General features: G+C 29.7%; 1 pseudogene; it reads right to left on the bottom strand.

The window, feature by feature from the left end:
• LOC131140131 (bridge-like lipid transfer protein family member 1) overlaps positions 1 to 19,611 on the bottom strand; it is a 121,251-nt pseudogene that overhangs the window by 48,730 nt on the left and 52,910 nt on the right.

The following is a 19,611-nucleotide window of genomic DNA, read 5'->3' as shown; positions in this document are numbered from 1 at the left end:
ACAATTGAATGCATCCCATAATCAGTTCCCAGTTCCACATGTCCAAAAGGAGTAGGAAGAAGCAAAGCTTATTAAATCCTACCCCTCCATCTGGTACTTTTACAATCAGTAACTGTTACATTTGTTCACTTCCTGCTTTCATAATATAATTTTAACAATTTAAGAACCAATTATGTGATGCACTCAATTGTAATCTGATGCATGTTCAAATGAAATAAACCATAAAAATAAAAAAAATAATAATTAAAATTATTTTAAAATTTTTATTATTTTTAATAATTTTGACTAATTTTGTTGTTAAAAAAAAATAAAAAAAACTTAAATTATGTGGAACTGTGAACTGATTATGGGATGCACTCAATTGTAATCTGATGCATGTTCAAATGAAATTAAACCATAAAAATAAATAAATAAAATTAATTAAAATTAATTTTTAAAATAATTTTGACTAATTTTTTTATTAAAAAAAAAATAAAAAAAACTTAAATTATGTGGAACTGTGAACTGATTATGTGATGCACTCAATTGTAATCTGATGCATGTTCAAATGAAATTAAACCATAAAAATAAATAAATAAATAAATTAATTAAATTAATTAAAATTAATTTTTAAAATAATTTTGACAATTTTTTTAATTAAAAAAATTTAATAAAAAAAACTTAAATTATGTGGAACTGTGAACTGATTATGTGATGCACTCAATTGTAATCTGATGCATGTTCAAATGAAATTAAATCATAAAAATAAATAAATAAATAAAATTAATTAAAATTATTTTTTAAAATAATTTTAACTAATTTTTTATTTAAAAAATTTAATAAAAAAAACGTAAATTATGTGGAACTGTGAAATTATGGGATGCACTCAATTGTAATCTAATGCATGTTCAAATGAAATTAAACCATTAACATTTTTTTTATTTAAAAAAAACAAATTAAACTTTTAAATTTTAAATTCAAAACAATTTTTTTTAATTAAAGACGGCATCCTCCACTGGCTTCCCGTCCCCCAACGTATCAATTTCAAGGTCCTTCTCATCTCCTACAAAGCTCTCCATATCTCACAGACCTCCTTCACCCACACAATCCCCCTGCGTCCCCTTCGCTCCTTAGACTCCAACCTCCTGGCACTCCCCTTTAAGACCAAGCTCCGAACCTGGGGAACCAGAGCCTTCTCCATCGCTGCCCCCCCCCTTTTGGAACTCTTTGCCCCATTCACTCCGTGCTTGCCCTGACCTTCTCACCTTCAAAAAACAACTAAAAACTTCTATTTTTCTCCACTATACAAATGAAACGTATTATTATTATTATTATTATTATTATTTGACTTACCTGACACCTTTTGGATGACCTCATTGACCTCCTTCATGAAAACCTTCTGCAGGAAAACTAGGTGGTTTAGCAGATCAGTGGTCAGGTTGTGTTCAAAAGAGCCGATCTAAAAAAAAATAAAAAAATAAAAAGTTTGAGAATCCGTCATCCATGATTCCCAAATACACATCACGTTCATCACATCCACATTCCGAGTCCTGCCCTACCTCAGCCACGCAGCGCAGGTAGTTCCCTTGGAGATAATTCCCTTGCTTGGCCGGGAAGTCATCAGCACCCCAGCCCTGGTCTGAATGACTCTCGTGGTCCTCCATGATGTATTCGCCAGACATGGTGACCGGAGGTAAGGTGAGGCTAGCTGATGGCGGCATGGCGGACATGTCCACTGGTGAGACTTTGGACTGGAAGCAGAGCTTGTGATTGGGCAACTCAAAGGTGAAGCTGGTTTGGGCTCCTGGAAAAGGAGACACGAGAGATGAACGCGTCATAGTTTAGTATGAGTTATCTTAACTTGTTGTCTGGGACTTGAAAAATAGTTGAAAAGAAAAAGAAAAGAAGAAAAAACGGGAGTGGTACTGCAGCTGGATCAAAGTTTCACTCATTTTTATTGAAGATTATTAAAAAAAATTATAAAAAAATACAATTAAATAAACTTAAATTATATTAGGAAAGCAGGAAGTGAACAAATGTAACAGTTACTGATTGTAAAAGTACCAGATGGAGGGGTAGGATTTAATAAGCTTTGCTTCTTCCTACTCCTTTTGGACATGTGGAACTGTGAACTGATTATGGGATGCATTCAATTGTAATCTGATGCATGTTCAAATGAAATGAAACCATTAAAAAAATTAATAATAATAATAATTAAAAAATACAATTAAATAAAATTTTATTATATGCATCCCATAATCAGTTCACAGTTCCACATGTCCAAAAGGAGTAGGAAGAAGCAAAGCTTATTAAATCCCACCCCTCCATCTGGTACTTTTACAATCAGTAACTGTTACATTTGTTCACTTCCTGCTTTCCTAATATAATTTAATTTTATTTAATTGTATTTTTTTATTTTTTATTTTTTTTTAAATAGTTTTATTTCATTTAAACATGAATCAGATTACAATTCTTTTAATTTAAAATTTTTATTTTATTTTTTTAATTTTTTTAAAAAAAAATTAATGGTTTTATTTCATTTAAACATGCATCTGATCTGATCAATCTGATGCATGTTTAAATGAAATAAAACCATTTTAAAAATTACAAAAATTTTAAAAAAAATTTTAAAAATTAAAAAATTTAATTAAATAAAATTAAAGTATATTAGGAAAGCGGGAAGTGAACAAATGTAAAAGTACCAGATGGAGGGGTAGGATTTAATAAGCTTTGCTTCTTCCTACTCCTTTTGGACATGTGGAACTGGGAACTGATTATGTGATGCATTCAATTGTAATCTGATGCATGTTCAAATGAAATTAAACCATTACCATTACCAAAATGGCCGCTACGGAGAGGGATTGAGTGAGTTAACTGTGATAAATGAGGTCTTTCTGTTTTCAGATAACACCCCTGGAGTTGATTTCCCACCAACCTGTCATGCCGTGGCTTTTCATTCGACCCATTTTGTACTCGGCTTTCAACGACGGTAGCAGGGCGGCACCGATGGTGATGCCGTCCATCATGGCACTGAACTTGAGGACGATGGGCTTCTTTTCCAGTCCCTCCGGAAGCTGGGGAAACTCGTTGGCCTCGACGGGCGTTTGATTGATGCTTGATCCTTTGTCCGAGGGCTGCGGGGTGGGCGTGTCCTCTCTATTAGGAGGTTGACTGAGGAGATAGAAAAAAATACTTAATTCATCAGGACAGGTTTTTTTGCATTAAATAGTGAGCTATTAGTGGTAAATGTTGTATGTTGTATTTTAATGTATCTTTTATTCTGTTTACTTGCTTTTATTCAACTTCTTCTGTAAAGTGTTTTTTTTTTTTTCTATTTTTTTTTTTTACGGTCCACTGACAGCTTCCTTTTTAATCAGCACCATCATTATATAACAACAATTCCACAAGAATTAAAGTATAATACGTCCAAAAAACAATTTCCAGTAACAGCACAGTGAGAGAAATGACTGTACTGAAAATTAAAAAAAAATAAAAATCCTCAAATAATAAAAAAAAAAATGTCCATGAGTGCTAAAAAGGTAGATAATCCCTGCCGTCAACCACACAAAAAAAATGGAGACAGTAAATGATGGGTTTGGTTTCCATGGTAGCGCTTCCCTAAAGTGTCTGAGTATTTTGAAAAGCGCTATACAAATAAAATGTATTATTATTATTATTAAACGCCCCATGTTATTAAAAATTGACTTTTGATGATTTAAAACAAACAAAAAAAATCATATTTTTCCCCCAATAAAGTAAACCTCGGGGAAAACGCTGTCATATTTTAATTTTAGTATTAATTTAAGACTTTCAACATGGCTACCGGTCTATAATAAAAATCGGAAGAAGACTTGAGCAAAGCAGACGTACACGTTTGATGGCTGTAGTATCAGACTTTTTCTGGAGAAGGAGAAGAAAGCAAATGTTTATCCACTAAAATAAATGAAAGATTTTAAATTTTAATTAACATTTTTTATTTAAAATTGTAATTTTAATTTGTAATTTATTTTAGTGGATAAACATTTATACTTAAAAATAATTAAAAATTTTAATAAAAAAATTGAATTAAAAATTTTAATTTCAAATTTATTTTTGTGAATAAACATTTGCTAAAAATTAAAATTACAATTTTAAATTAAAATGTTTTATTACATTTTTTAAATTAAAATTATAGTTTTTAAATTAATAATAAAAATCGGAAGAAGACTTCAGCAAAGCAGACGTTAAATTTTAATTAACATTTTTTATTTAAAATTGTAATTTTAATTTGTAATTTATTTTAGTGGATAAACATTTATACTTAAAAATAATTAAAAATTGTAATAAAAAAATTGAATTAAAAATTTTAATTTCAAATTTATTTTTGTGAATAAACATTTGCTAAAAAGTAAAATTAAAATTTTAAATTAAAATTTTTTATTACATTTTTTTAAATTAAAATTATAGTTTTTAAATTAATAATAAAAATCGGAAGAACACTTCAGCAAAGCAGACGTACACGTTTGATGGCTGTAGTATCAGACTTTTTCTGGAGAAGGAGAAGAAAGCAAATGTTTATCCACTAAAATAAATGAAAGATTTTAAATTTTAATTAACATTTTTTATTTAAAATTGTAATTTTAATTTGTAATTTATTTTAGTGGATAAACATTTATACTTAAAAATAATTAAAAATTTTAATAAAAACATTTAATTAAAAATTTTAATTTCAAATTTATTTTTGTGAATAAACATTTGCTAATAATTAAAATTACAATTTTAAATTAAATTTTTTTATTACATTTTTAAAATTAAAATTACAGTTTTTAAATTAATAATAAAAATCGGAAGAAGACTTCAGCAAAGCAGACGTTAAATTTTAATTAACATTTTTTATTTAAAATTGTAATTTTAATTTGTAATTTATTTTAGTGGATAAACATTTATACTTAAAAATAATTACAAATTTTAATAAAAAAATTGTATTTAAAATTTTAATTTCAAATTTATTTTTGTGAATAAACATTTGCTAAAAATTAAAATTACAATTTTAAATTAAAATTTTTTATTACATTTTTTTAAATTAAAATTATAGTTTTTAAATTAATAATAAAAATCGGAAGAACACTTCAGCAAAGCAGACGTACACGTTTGATGGCTGTAGTATCAGACTTTTTCTGGAGAAGGAGAAGAAAGCAAATGTTTATCCACTAAAATAAATGAAAGATTTTAAATTTTAATTAACATTTTTTATTTAAAATTGTAATTTTAATTTGTAATTTATTTTAGTGGATAAACATTTATACTTAAAAATAATTAAAAATTTTAATAAAAACATTTAATTAAAAATTTTAATTTCAAATTTATTTTTGTGAATAAACATTTGCTAATAATTAAAATTACAATTTTAAATTAAATTTTTTTATTACATTTTTAAAATTAAAATTACAGTTTTTAAATTAATAATAAAAATCGGAAGAAGACTTCAGCAAAGCAGACGTTAAATTTTAATTAACATTTTTTATTTAAAATTGTAATTTTAATTTGTAATTTATTTTAGTGGATAAACATTTATACTTAAAAATAATTAAAAATTTTAATAAAAAAATTGAATTAAAAATTTTAATTTCAAATTTATTTTTGTGAATAAACATTTGCTAAAAATTAAAATTACAATTTTAAATTAAATTTTTTTATTACATTTTTTAAATTAAAATTACAGTTTTTAAATTAATAATAAAAATCGGAAGAAGACTTCAGCAAAGCAGACGTTAAATTTTAATTAACATTTTTTATTTAAAATTGTAATTTTAATTTGTAATTTATTTTAGTGGATAAACATTTATACTTAAAAATAATTAAAAATTGTAATAAAAAAATTGAATTAAAAATTTTAATTTCAAATTTATTTTTGTGAATAAACATTTGCTAAAAATTAAAATTACAATTTTAAATTAAAAATTTTTATTACATTTTTTAAATTAAAATTACAGTTTTTAAATTAATAATAAAAATCGGAAGAAGACTTCAGCAAAGCAGACGTTAAATTTTAATTAACATTTTTTATTTAAAATTGTAATTTTAATTTGTAATTTATTTTAGTGGATAAACATTTATACTTAAAAATAATTAAAAATTTTAATAAAAAAAATTTAATTAAAAATTTTAATTTCAAATTTATTTTTGTGAATAAACATTTGCTAAAAATTAAAATTACAATTTTAAATTACAATTTTTTATTACATTTTTTAAATTAAAATTACAGTTTTTAAATTAATAATAAAAATCGGAAGAAGACTTCAGCAAAGCAGACGTTAAATTTTAATTAACATTTTTTATTTAAAATTGTAATTTTAATTTGTAATTTATTTTAGTGGATAAACATTTATACTTAAAAATAATTAAAAATTTTAATAAAAAAATTGAATTAAAAATTTTAATTTCAAATTTATTTTTGTGAATAAACATTTGCTAAAAATTAAAATTACAATTTTTAATTAAATTTTTTTATTACATTTTTTAAATTAAAATGACAGTTTTTAAATTAATAATAAAAATCGGAAGAAGACTTGAGCAAAGCAGACGTACACGTTTGATGGCTGGCGGATGAGGTCGGAGATCTGCTTCGAGAGCTGATGGGAGCTGCGGACCATCATGCTGTGCAGAGTAGCCGGGTGCTGGGGGATGTTGATCATGATGGCTCCCACTTTGAAGACGGCGGCGTTGTTGGTTTTGAGTCCGCGTTGGGCGCTGTACAAGGCCTGAGATTTGGCGATGTTGCATTTGACCACGGTTCTGCAACACAGAAAGGAGAGTGACGAGGGCGGAAAAAAGGGCGGAAACGTCAACAGGATTACGGAAAAGTCATGCAGATGTGAGACGAATGAGTGACTGTGACACTGAGGGCACGTTCACAAGTTGACAGCATGTATTGCATCATCGAGCACGGTGCATCTATTCCATTTCTATATGTTTAAAATACTGAAGCGACCTCCACATTCTATGTGAATATAAAACCATGACTTTCTATAGCCTGTGTAGTGTCTTTAATGTAGTCATTATACACCGTTATACTTTGGTAACCGGACAATAAAATACTAAGACATGTCCTACGGGAAGCGGTACTGCAGTACTGCAAGCGCAAATGTAAGCAAATGTTTATCCACTAAAATAAATGAAAGATTAAAAATTTTAAATCAAATTTTTTATTTAAAATTGTAATTTTAATTTGTAATTTATTTTAGTGGATAAACATTTATACTTAAAAATTAATTAAACATTTTAATAAAAAATTTGAATTAAAAATTTTAATTTTAAATTTATTTAAGTGAATAAACATTTGCTAAAAATTAAAATTACAATTTTAAATTAAATTTTTTTATTAAAATTTTTTATTAAAAATTTTAATTTTTAATTTATTTTAGTGGATAAAATAAATTAAATTTTAATTAACATTTTTAATAAATTAAAAATTAAAAATGTTAATTAAAATTTTTAATTTATTTTTTTCTGGAGAAGGAGAAGAAAGCAAATGTTTATCCACTAAAATAAATTAAAAATTAAAAATATTTATTAAAAATTAATTTTTCATTTATTTTAGTGAATAAACATTTGCTAAAAATTTAAATTACAATTTTAAATTAAAAAAAAATATTTTTTTTAATTTTTAATTTATTTAAGTGGATAAAATAAATTAAAAATTAAAAATGTTAATTAAAATTTTTAATTAATTTTTTTCTGGAGAAGGAGAAGAACGCAAATGTTTATCCACTAAAATAAATTAAAATTTTTAAATGACTTCATGCACACAGACACCCATGTGGAATAGACGATGAGAGACAAATGACGCATCAACACTGAAAAGCATTTTGATTTTCCAAACACAAATATACAGTATGTGAGCCTTGGAAGGCAGCCATAACATACAGAAACTCTTGTTTTGCTGTGCTGGTAGGAGATGTTGGGAAATCCTCCAGTCTATGCATGGAGTTTTCAGAGGAAGCAACAGAACAAAACACAGGAAGAGCAGAGAAAAAGGTGAAAGACTCGCCTAGGATTAAGAATGTATCGCATATAGCAGCATAATAATTCTATGGTCAGTATAGTAAGTCATGATATCAGACTTCAAAAACCCCTGCCTGAAAGAAAATGGTCTTTATTTAAACCAAACCGGCAAGTAAGCACTCACGTAGCGTCTATAGAATGACTAAATTACTTAATAATGAAGTAAATATAATATAATATTTAATGAAGTAAATATATATATCACTATATTGACACTTACTATGGTACCCATTATGGCATTGGATGCTCATATCACCGAGTACTTCGGAACGTGACAAAAATAAAATAAAAATTAAAAAAAAAAAATTACATAAACAATAATATTTTTTATAATAATTTTAAAATAATATAAAATAATAATATAAAATATAAAAATAAAATGTATACATTTATAAAAAATTTTTTTTTTAACTATATTAGGAAAGCAGGAAGTGAACAAATGTAACAGTTACCGATTGTAAAAGTACCAGATGGAGGGGTAGGATTTAATAAGCTTTGCTTCTTCCTACTCCTTTTGGACATGTGGAACTGATTATGTGATGCATTCAATTGTAATCTGATGCACGTTCAAATGAAATTAAACCTTTTCTGCCTCGCTCTTGTGCAAAGGTTTTACTGCGTGAATGCAGAAAATAATTTGGTAATGGTTTAATTTCATTTGAACTTGTTCACACTTTTCTAATATAATTTAAGTTTTTCTTATTTATTTTTTTAAATTTTTTTAAGTGTTTTTAATTAATTTTTTTTACGTGTGTCGCAAGTTTGACAGTACATTGGCTGGTCAGATTACCTCGTACTTCGGTACGTGACAAAAAAAAATACAAAAACAAACGAACAAACAAAACATTTTATAATAATAATATATAAATAATAATAATAATAATAATAAAATAATAATAATATAAAAATAATGTAAAAAATTTAATAATAATTTTATGATAATATAAAATAATAATATAAAATATCAAAATAATAATAAAAAATGTATACATTTATTTAAAAAAACTGAACTGATTGTGATGCATTTAATTGTAACATGATGCAAGTTCAAATGAAATAAAACCATTAATTTGCATTAATAACGCAGCGAGGGGCACTGCCCCGATGAAGTGGAAACATACGACAGTCTTCCATCTAAAAGCTATTCCACTTCCTGTTTGTGCTGGCCACATTTTTTTTTTTTTTTAATTGCATAGCCCATGTGTGTAGAACAGGGGTCGGGAACCTTTTTGCCTACAAGAGCCACGAAGACCAGATATTTTAAAATGTGTATCTGTGAGAGCCATATACATTTTTTTAAACATTGAATGCAATAAAATGTGTGCATTTTTATGTAAGACCAACAGTTTTAGATATAATGGGCTCTAATTACGTAGACCAGGCACACTACCCCACGCCAAGGGGGTGTGGCCAGCACACTTTTGTGAGCAGCGCAGTGTCCAATAATAAATCAAATACTTGCTGCCATTAATGCAGGGGTGCTCACACTTTTTCAGCATGCGAGCTACTTTTAAAATGACCGAGTCAAAATGATCTACCCACTACAAAAATGCAAAACATCTATTTATTTTCAAATGTATTGAGGATTATTTGTACGTAGAATGTATGTTGATGTACCTTACATAACCAAATGAGCCAATATTGCAAAACACACATAATTAACTATTAACATTTTTTGTAATTACCTGAGTTTACTTTGATGACTTGCACTGAATTGAACCAGCCAGGGATGCATAGTCCGGACAGTAGCTGCTGATAGCCAGCCTCAAGCACACTTCCAAATGTTTATCAGTCATGGATAATATCCATATCATAATATCCGTATAATATTCCATATCCGTATGGAAGTGATATGTTTTTTGCCTTTTTACTTGGTCCAGTTTTTGCCTTTTTACCTGGTCCAGCTCCTTCACTCATTTTAGTGACCATAAACTTTAGCGAGGGCTTAAAATCTGACGCAATTCGCCGACTAGCTTAGCACTTTGCATCGTTGTTTACGCATGAGCGGTGACCTAAAGGTCAAAATTCAGTTGTCATCTGACTGGTTGTCCTGTATGTCAATCAAGTAACGGGGATGGATGATAGGCTGACATCGTAAGTTCTGCTGCACTTAGAGACGTTGTTTGATTTGATTGGTCGCCCGAAGGGCAACATTCAGTTGTCATCTGAATGGCTGCCCTGTATGTCAATCAAGTGACGGCATTGATGCGGGGATGATATTTTTTTAATGTCACGCCGCGATCGACCAGCGATCGACCGGTAGCTCGCGATCGACTTAATGAGCACCCCTGCATTAATGCAACTTCTGCTGCTGCATGGTTTTGCACCGTACTCAGTATATTTCATTCTTTTGGCCATCTTTGCCAGAAGGCTTGGTTCTGCAGCTTTAGCTAGGTGACTATTTGACTAAAGGAGGAAAGTTTACATTTACATCTTAATGACCGAGGTACACTACCGCATTACCCAGTAATAATCGAGTTTTGGTGTTTGACCTGGAAAATATCATCAGGAAAGATAGATATGGTCGGCCATATTGCAGTTGAAAATAGATGGACGAATTAAAATGCATAAGAAAGTTGTTGATTTTGAATATTTTTAACTGTGATTTCTGTGATGTTTACTTTAAAATGTTAGCAAACATATGTACATTTTTATTGTGGTAAATGCTTGAGAGCCAGATACAGTCATCAAAAGAGCCCTACCTGGCTCCCGAGCCATAGGTTCCCTACCTCTGGTGTAGTACTACGTACGTCAGGATGTAACACTTGTTTTAAAGTACAAAACGCTAAACAAGACGACAATATAAAAAATCATATTTTGTGTGAGATGAGAGGCTTTGTACGTACTGAATGTCTGGTGTTAAGCCCTCTAGCAGTACGATGTTCACTCCTCCGATGTGAGCTGATGCACACGTCTCAGTCATTTTCTGATGGAGGATATCTGCAGGGGCAACAAAAAGATGCAATCAAAAAAAAAAAATTGTTTCTTACTACCAAGAATGTGATTCAGAATATGATTTTGTATGTGATTTGTAATCTTCTACTAAGAATGACCTTTCATCTTCTCCTTGAGGGTAAAACTGCCATGGATCTTCTTGAGTTCAGCCTCCATGGTGAGTCCTCCGATGTCCGCTTCCAAGTGGGTGCGGTTCACCATGCCGATGCCAAACACGATGAGGGTGACGTGCTGGGGCTCGGAGCTCACCAGGCTTCGCCGCCTTCCACCCGTAACCGGGGGCCTTGTGGGTGTGGTGGGTTCCTGTTGTTCGTTCTCAAAGATGACGTTACAGAGCGGCTCTGAGGGCCGGTGAACACCTTCTGTGGAAAATAGAGGAACCATATTATGGGCAATGGATATTCATTTTATACCGCTTATCCTAACGAGGGTCGTGGGAATGCTGGAGCCTATCCCAGCTGTTTTCGGGCGAGAAGCGGGGTACACCCTGGACTGGTGGCCAGCCAATCACAGGGCACATATAGACAAACAACCATTCACACTCACATTCATACCTATGGACAATTTGGAGTGGCTAATTAACCTAGCATGTTTTTGGAATGTGGGAGGAAACCGGAATTTTCTCAGCCTTAGTCCAAAATTGATTCATTTTATCCCCCTCACAAAAATAAATTCACGTACTTCGGTACGTGACAAAAAAAAAACAAAAAAACAAAAAAACAAAAAAAAAAACAAATGAACATTTTTTTTTAAATAATAATAATATATAAATAATAATAAAGTAATATACAAAATTTTATCATAATAATTTTATAATAATATAAATAATATAAAATATCAAAATAATAAAAAATGTATACATTTATAAAAAAACAAAAAAACTATATTAGGAAAGCAGGAAGTGAACAAATGTAACAGTTAGTGATTGTAAAAGTACCAGATGGAGGGGTAGGATTTAATAAGCTTTGCTTCTTCCTACTCCTTTCGGACTTGTGGAACTGGGAACTGATTATGGGATGCTTTCAATTATAACCTGATTCATGTTCAAATGAAATAAATCCATGAATTTTTTTTTTAAATATAAAAAAAATTAAAAACATTTTTTTTTTTTAATTAAATTTAAAAAATAAAATAAAAAAATATAAAATTATATTAGGAAAGCAGGAAGTGAACAAATGTAACAGTTACTGATTGTAAAAGTACCAGATGGAGGGGTAGGATTTAATAAGCTTTGCTTCTTCCTACTCCTTTTGGACATGTGGAACTGGGAACTGATTATGGGATGCATTCAATTGTAATCTGATGCATGTTCAAATGAAATAAATCCATGAAATGTTTTTTTTAAATATAAAAAAAATTTAAAAACATTTTTTTTTAAATTAAATTTAAAAAATATAAAATTATATTAGGAAAGCAGGAAGTGAACAAATGTAACAGTTACTGATTGTAAAAGTACCAGATGGAGGGGTAGGATTTAATAAGCTTTGCTTCTTCCTACTCCTTTTGGACATGTGGAACTGGGAACTGATTATGGGATGCATTCAATTGTAATCTGATGCATGTTCAAATGAAATAAAACCATTACCATTACCAAGACCACCACCACTGGAGAGCATTTAAGTGTCTTAACAAAGGCCGTTTATGAGGACAATTACTGAATCCGACCTTGTGAAATCATTTGGTAGGTCGTGGTAAAGAGGTCAAGAAGCGCTGGTGAATGATTCCCACCTGGAAGACAATTCTCGGCAGAGCTTCTCTCCAGGATGCCTGTGGGATCTGAGATGAGCGAGTAGAAGTTGAGCAGCTTGTACATGTTCTGCCAACATTCTGCTGACGGCTCGCTCTGCTCCGACACCGTGATGGAGTCCGAGTCGTCCATCTGGATCGCCGTGTGATCGGCCACGTCACGGGAACCCTTTCTGGACACCTGGAAAATGACACAGAGATTCCGTAATATTTTACAATTACTGTAGAAGGGTCCTTAAATTGCATCTTGGGGCCTTGTTGTGAACAAAAGCTTTTGGCAGGACTGTTATTGGTGTAAAGCTAAACACAGTTACAGTTACATACTGTTTGTTATATCTAGTTCAAGTTTTACCATGATGCCTGACTACTGGCTCCCTCTTGTGTTTGTAAGCATGCATTACACTTTGCCGTGCAGCCTAAAACAAATATATTTTGTATATGTATATATGTTTTTTTTCTGTAAAATGTGAGATAATAAACAGTTAGAAAGCCATCTTTATAATTCACTGATAATTTAATTTAATTTAATTTTAAATTTAATTATTTTCTTTTTTAAAAAGTTTTCCATCAATTAACCTAGCATGTTTTTGGAATGTGGGAGGAAACCGGAGTACCCGGAGAAAACCCACGCATGCACGGGGAGAACATGCAAACTCCACACAGAGATGGCCGAGGGTGGGATTGAACTCCTAGCTGTGAGGTCTGCGCGCTAACCACTCCTCCGCCGTGCAGCCTAAAACAAATCTTTTTTTTTTCTTCTGTAAAATGTGAGATAATACACCGTTAGAAAGCCATCTTTATCATTCACTGCTAATTAGATTAAATTAGATTAAATTAGATTAAATTAGATTAAATTAGATTAAATTAGATTAAATTAAATTAAATTAGATTAAATTAGATTAAATTAGATTAAATTAGATTTTGAAGTTTTTCCATCAATTAACCTAGCATGTTTTTGGAATGTGGGAGGAAACCGGAGTACCCGGAGAAAACCCACGCATGCACGGGGAGAACATGCAAACTCCACACAGAGATGGCCGAGGGTGGGATTGATCTCCTAGCTGTGAGGTCTGCGCGCTAACCACTCCTCCGCCGTGCAGCCTAAAACAAATCTATTTTTTTTTTCTGTAAAATGTGAGATAATACACCGTTAGAAAGCCATCTTTATCATTTACTGATAATTTAATTTAATTTATCTTAATTTAATATAATTTATTTTATATTTTATTTTATATTTTATTTTATATTTTATTTTATAATTATTTTATATTTATTTTATATTTATTTTATATTTATTTTATATTTTATTTTATATTTTATTTTATATTTTATTTTATATTTTATTTTATATTTTATTTTATATTTTATTTTATATTTTATTTTATATTTTATTTTATATTTTATTTTATATTTTATTTTAATTCAATTTTTTTTAAAGGTTTTTCCATCAATTAACCTAGCATCCTAGTTTTTGGAATGTGGGAGGAAACCGGAGTACCCGGAGAAAACCCACGCATGAACGGGGAGAACATGCAAACTCCACACAGAGATGGCCGAGGGTGGGATTGAACTCTGATCTCCTAGCTGTGAAGTCTGCACGCTAACCACTCGACCGCCGTGCAGCCTAAAACAAATATATTTTTTAGTTTTTTTTCTGTAAAATGTGAGATAATACGCCGTTAGAAAGCCATCTTTATTATTCACTAATAATTTAATTTAATTTAATTTAATTTAATTTAATTTAATTTAATTTAATTTAATTTAATTTAATTTAATTTAATTTAATTTAATTTAATTTAATTTAATTTAATTTAATTTAATTTAATTTAATTTAATTTAATTTAATTTAATTTAATTTAATTTTTGGAATGTGGGAGGAAACCGGAGTACCCGGAGAAAACCCACGCATGCACGGGGAGAACATGCAAACTCCACACAGAGATGGCCGAGGGTGGAATTGAACCCTGGTCTCCTAGCTGTGAGGTCTGCGTGCTAACCACTCGTCCAAATGTACGTGTTTATGCGGTCATGAGGAAAATATAGAGTACCAACAAACCGGTTACCTTAGAGGTGCGACGTTCCGAACGTCCAAGCGATCCGCGTCCCCTGTGCTCCCGTCTACCGAGCGTGTCCATGGCTGATGGCGGTCCGTTGGGTGGCAAACCCCCAACCACCCCTGCCCCTCCACCACCGAAACCTCTTTTGCTCTTCAGGGTTTGCGTGCCACTCCTGGTCCCGTTGAGGCTACCGCGTGAGCTGCGGCTGAAGTCGGACGACCTGAAATGTCGATACGGTCGCGCCTTGAACGTCGGCGTCGGCGAGGCTGACCCGGCCGTGTAACGGTTAAGCTTGATGTCCGTCTGAGTGGCTTTGATGTCGTCGATCATGGTGCTGAACTGGTGGATGAGACGCACGAGCGCCATGTCCACGCGTTGGCTGATGGACTGGCAGGCCGTGGTGAAGTCGCAGTGGAATGTGTTGTAGTGGCGGCGGTTGAGGTCGTGGAAGGAGAGTGGGACCGCGGACGGGCCCTGCGGAGCGCTGGTGGACTTCTCCATCACCACGGCGTTTACGCTGAACGTCTCAATGAGAAGGGCCGGCTTGAAATCAAGTGGCGGCAGGTTCACCATCCCTTGCCTGGAAGTCGGAAAAACAGACTTTAGCATGGATGACGTGTGCTGGGATCAGGTCGGAAAAAGACCCGTTCAAATCACAAATCACAAATATTTAAAAATTATTAAAATATTTTTGTTAGCGCTCATTAAAAAATAATGTAATAATACTCATCCAGAGGCAAATATACAGTATGTTTTTAATTGCAGAAAAAACTTCTATAATGTCATATTATTTATTAAACGTGTCACAAGATTTAAAGATGACAAGATTTCTCGTTCAGAAAAACTAAGCCAGTGGGCCGAGGATGATTAATTAATTATAATAAATTAATCACACAAGCTCCACACTTGGCCATCTCTGTGTGGAGTTTGCATGTTCTCCGGGTACTCCGGTTTCCTCCCACATTCCAAAAACATGCTGGGTTAATTGATGGAAAAAATTGGGTTAATTGATGGAAAAACCTTTTTAAAAAATAAAAAAAATAAAAAAAATAAATTTTACATTTTACAGAAAAAAACTAAAAAATATATTTTTTAAAAATTAAATTAAAAAATAAAATAAAATAAATAAAAAATAAAAATAAAAAATAAAAAATAAAAAATAAAAAATAAAAAAAAATAAAAATAAAAATAAAAATAAAAATAAAAATAAAAATAAAAATAATAAAAATAAATAAATAAATAAAAATAAAATCAAGAATAAAACAAAAATAAAACAAAAATAAAATAAAAATAAAATAAAATAAAATAAAATAAAAATAAAAATAAAAATAAAAATAAAAATAAAAATAAAAATAAAAATAAAATAAAAATAAAATAAAAATAAAATAAAAATAAAATAAAAATAAAATAAAAATAAAATAAAAATAAAATAAAAATAAAATAAAAAATAAAATAAAAAATAAATCAAAATGAATGATAAAGATGGCTTTCTAACAGTGTATATCTCACATTTTACAGAAAAAAAACAAAAAAATATATTTGTTTTAGGCTGCACGGCGGACAAGTGTTTAGCGCACAGACCTCACAGCTAGGAGACCCGAGTTCAATCCCACCCTCGGCCATCTCTGTGTCGAGTTTGCATGTTCTCCACGTGCATGCGTGGGTTTTCTCCAGGTACTCCGGTTTCCTCCCACATTCCAAAAACATGCTAGGTTAATTAGCCACTCCAAATTGTCCATAGGTATGAATGTGAGTGTGAATGGTTGTTTGTCTATATGTGCCCTGGGATTGGCTGGCTGGGGGGGGGGGGGGGGGGTGTCAATTTAATTACTACATTCCCATTTATCCACAGTAATTAATAAGTTGTGTGTTACCTTCTGGATTTTTTGTTTTTGCGCTCTTTAGAGGTGTCGGAGTCCACAATATCTGCTCTCAGACACTCCAAGTTGCCTGAAAAAGACAGATGTTCTCCAAAATACATCTTGTAGCTAAGAGGAGTGGCGTCCTGGGCTTGGATTCCTGTGTAGTTCAGCAAAGGCTTGAAAACCACCTGGTAGGTAAAAGAGATAGCGAGGAACAATGGTCATGTAAACACAACAGATGAACCGAGATGGAATGGAGTTCATACAAGTTGGAAAAACTTCTCATCACCTGAGCATCAGCCAGTTGAACAGCAGCAGGACACGTGTTGCCCTCCTCGATGTCGTCTAGGTCATCCTGGCTGGTGCTATGCTGGGAATGCTGGGAATGGGTCCCATCTAATGTGTTCTGGTCGCTGGACAATACCGTGTTGAAGTCGGAAGCGGACGGGATTGTTGGTAGGTTGCAGGTACCACCTGAGGATGCCAGGCAGAGTTAGGAAGGGTTAGGGTGAGTACTTTAAAAATATGAATCATTTTTGCAAATATTTTTTAAATTATTTTTATTGTAAAATATTTATTGCACAATTAAAAATATATATTTATAGACCTAAGTAATAACCTATTGAGTGTTATTGACCTGTCACAATATTTTAGGAACCTTATAGAGTTTATGTTTGATATTATTATTATATTATTATTATTATTGTTATTATATGAACGTAGCTCTCTGGTCATCATGCCAGTCTTGAATGCAATTATGAAAAATATGACAATTAATTCTGTCTTGTATGTACACCACAGATGAAAAGTTTGGGCTTCCTTTATCCCCCTGCTTTCATTTCAATCCTGAATTATTATTATTATTATTATTATATTATTATTATTATTATTATTATATTACTAAAATAATATAATAATAATAATAATTATTATTATTATTATTATCATTAATAATACTTATATTATTATAATAATATTTTTATTATTATCATGAATAACAACTATATTATTAAAATAAAATAATATAATAATACTAGAATAATTATAATAATATTATTATTATAATATTATTATAATATAATTATTAATAATGGTAATGCTGATAATAACAATAATAATAAATATAATTAATACTAATTATTATTATTATCATTAATAATTATTATATTATAAAAAATAGTATTATCATTAATAACTATATTAAAATAATAATAATAATAAAATTGGTATTACATCTAATAATATTATAATATTTATTATTAATAATAATTATTATTATATTATTACAATAATATAATTATTATTTTAATAATGATTATTATTATTATTTTAATAATAATAATAATAATAATTATTATTATTACATAGTTGTTATACATGATAATAAAAAACATTATTATTATAATAATATAATTATTTGGGTAAAATAATTTTTTAAAAATGTAGTTTTCATTCCAAAAAATGCTACACAAAGAACAATTGGAGACAATCTTTGCATGGCATCTTACCCGTCTGGAGGCTATTGTGATGGGAGTGGTTGACCGGGGATTCCTGGACTGTAGCCCCAGTCCTGTTCCCGACAGCATTAGACATCCAGTTGTAAAAGCTAACAGAGGAGGGCTCAGACAGCAGTGGGTGTTCAGTCAGCATTTCCGTCCCTGACGTCCAAGAAGAGAGGACAGTTTCAGCGACACTGCAGTTCATTATTCAGCAAGGAACAACAATTATAGTAAAAAGGGAATGGGAATGAAAATATAGGAATGGGTGGATCACGATGAAATTAAGACTTTGGGCACCTCGGATCATTTGAAGTGGTCACTAAAAGCAATGATGACAAAAAGGGTCGGCTCTTTGTAGAAATATTATCACGTTCAATTTGGTGCATCCTTTTTATTGATTATTGATTTATAACAGGTAGCGGAGGACCAGAGAATCCCCATAAGATGTAATAATAATAATAAATAAATAATAATGTAATAAATATTCTGTATGGCTTTAACCTCATCCATGAAAATGTTGCTTTTAATACTTTTGGTGTGGGCATGTAGGCCTTTTTTTTAACTTATTTAATTATTATAATAATTTTAATTATTTATTAATTATTATAATAATTAAATAATAATTATCATCATCATGAGTAACAATTATATTATTAAAATAATATCATAATAATTATGATATTATTTTAATAATTATTAAAATAATATCATAATAATTATTATATTATTTTATTTAAATAATATAATTATTATGATTTTATTTAAATAATATAATTATTATGATATTATTTTAATAATTATTAAAATAATATCATAATAATTACTATATTATTTTAATAATTATTAAAATAATACAACAATATCATTATGATTAATAATAATTATTATATTATAATATAATTATTATTAATGATAATGATAATAACAATAATAATAATACTAATAATAAATATGAGTATAATAATTATTAGTTAGTTAATTAATTAATAATAAATTAATTAATTAATAATAGTAAAATAATATTTATAATAAAAACAATTATATTATAATTAAAATAAGAATTTTAATTAAAATAATAATATATTAAAATAATAATTATTATTAAAATAATAATTATTATTAAAAAAAATAATAATAATAATAATAAGTGCTATGAGAACGCAGCATTTTGTCTATGTACTGTATATAGGACAAAGGTGGGCCTCGGACATTTTTTAGATTTGCAAGTGGGCCCAGAGTTGGTAAAGTTCTTGAAACCCTGATCTACAACATACATTAGACCCCACTTTTATTCATCTTCAATTTTTCTTAATATTGACTGTTGGATTTATATATATTAATGTCAAGAAAAGGTAGAAAAAGTTATTGTTTTTCAGCAACAGAACTTTAGTATAAAGTGAAATGAAAAGCTGAAGACTAGCTGCCCTTTTTTTTGGATGAGACCACAACAAAAGACGGTCCCGTGATGTG

The sequence above is a fragment of the Doryrhamphus excisus genome, chromosome 13 (assembly GCF_030265055.1).
Source record: "Doryrhamphus excisus isolate RoL2022-K1 chromosome 13, RoL_Dexc_1.0, whole genome shotgun sequence".
NCBI classification, from domain to species: domain Eukaryota; kingdom Metazoa; phylum Chordata; class Actinopteri; order Syngnathiformes; family Syngnathidae; genus Doryrhamphus; species Doryrhamphus excisus.
The sequence above is the reverse complement of the archived record's forward strand: the minus strand, read 5'-3'. Positions and strand labels throughout refer to the sequence as shown.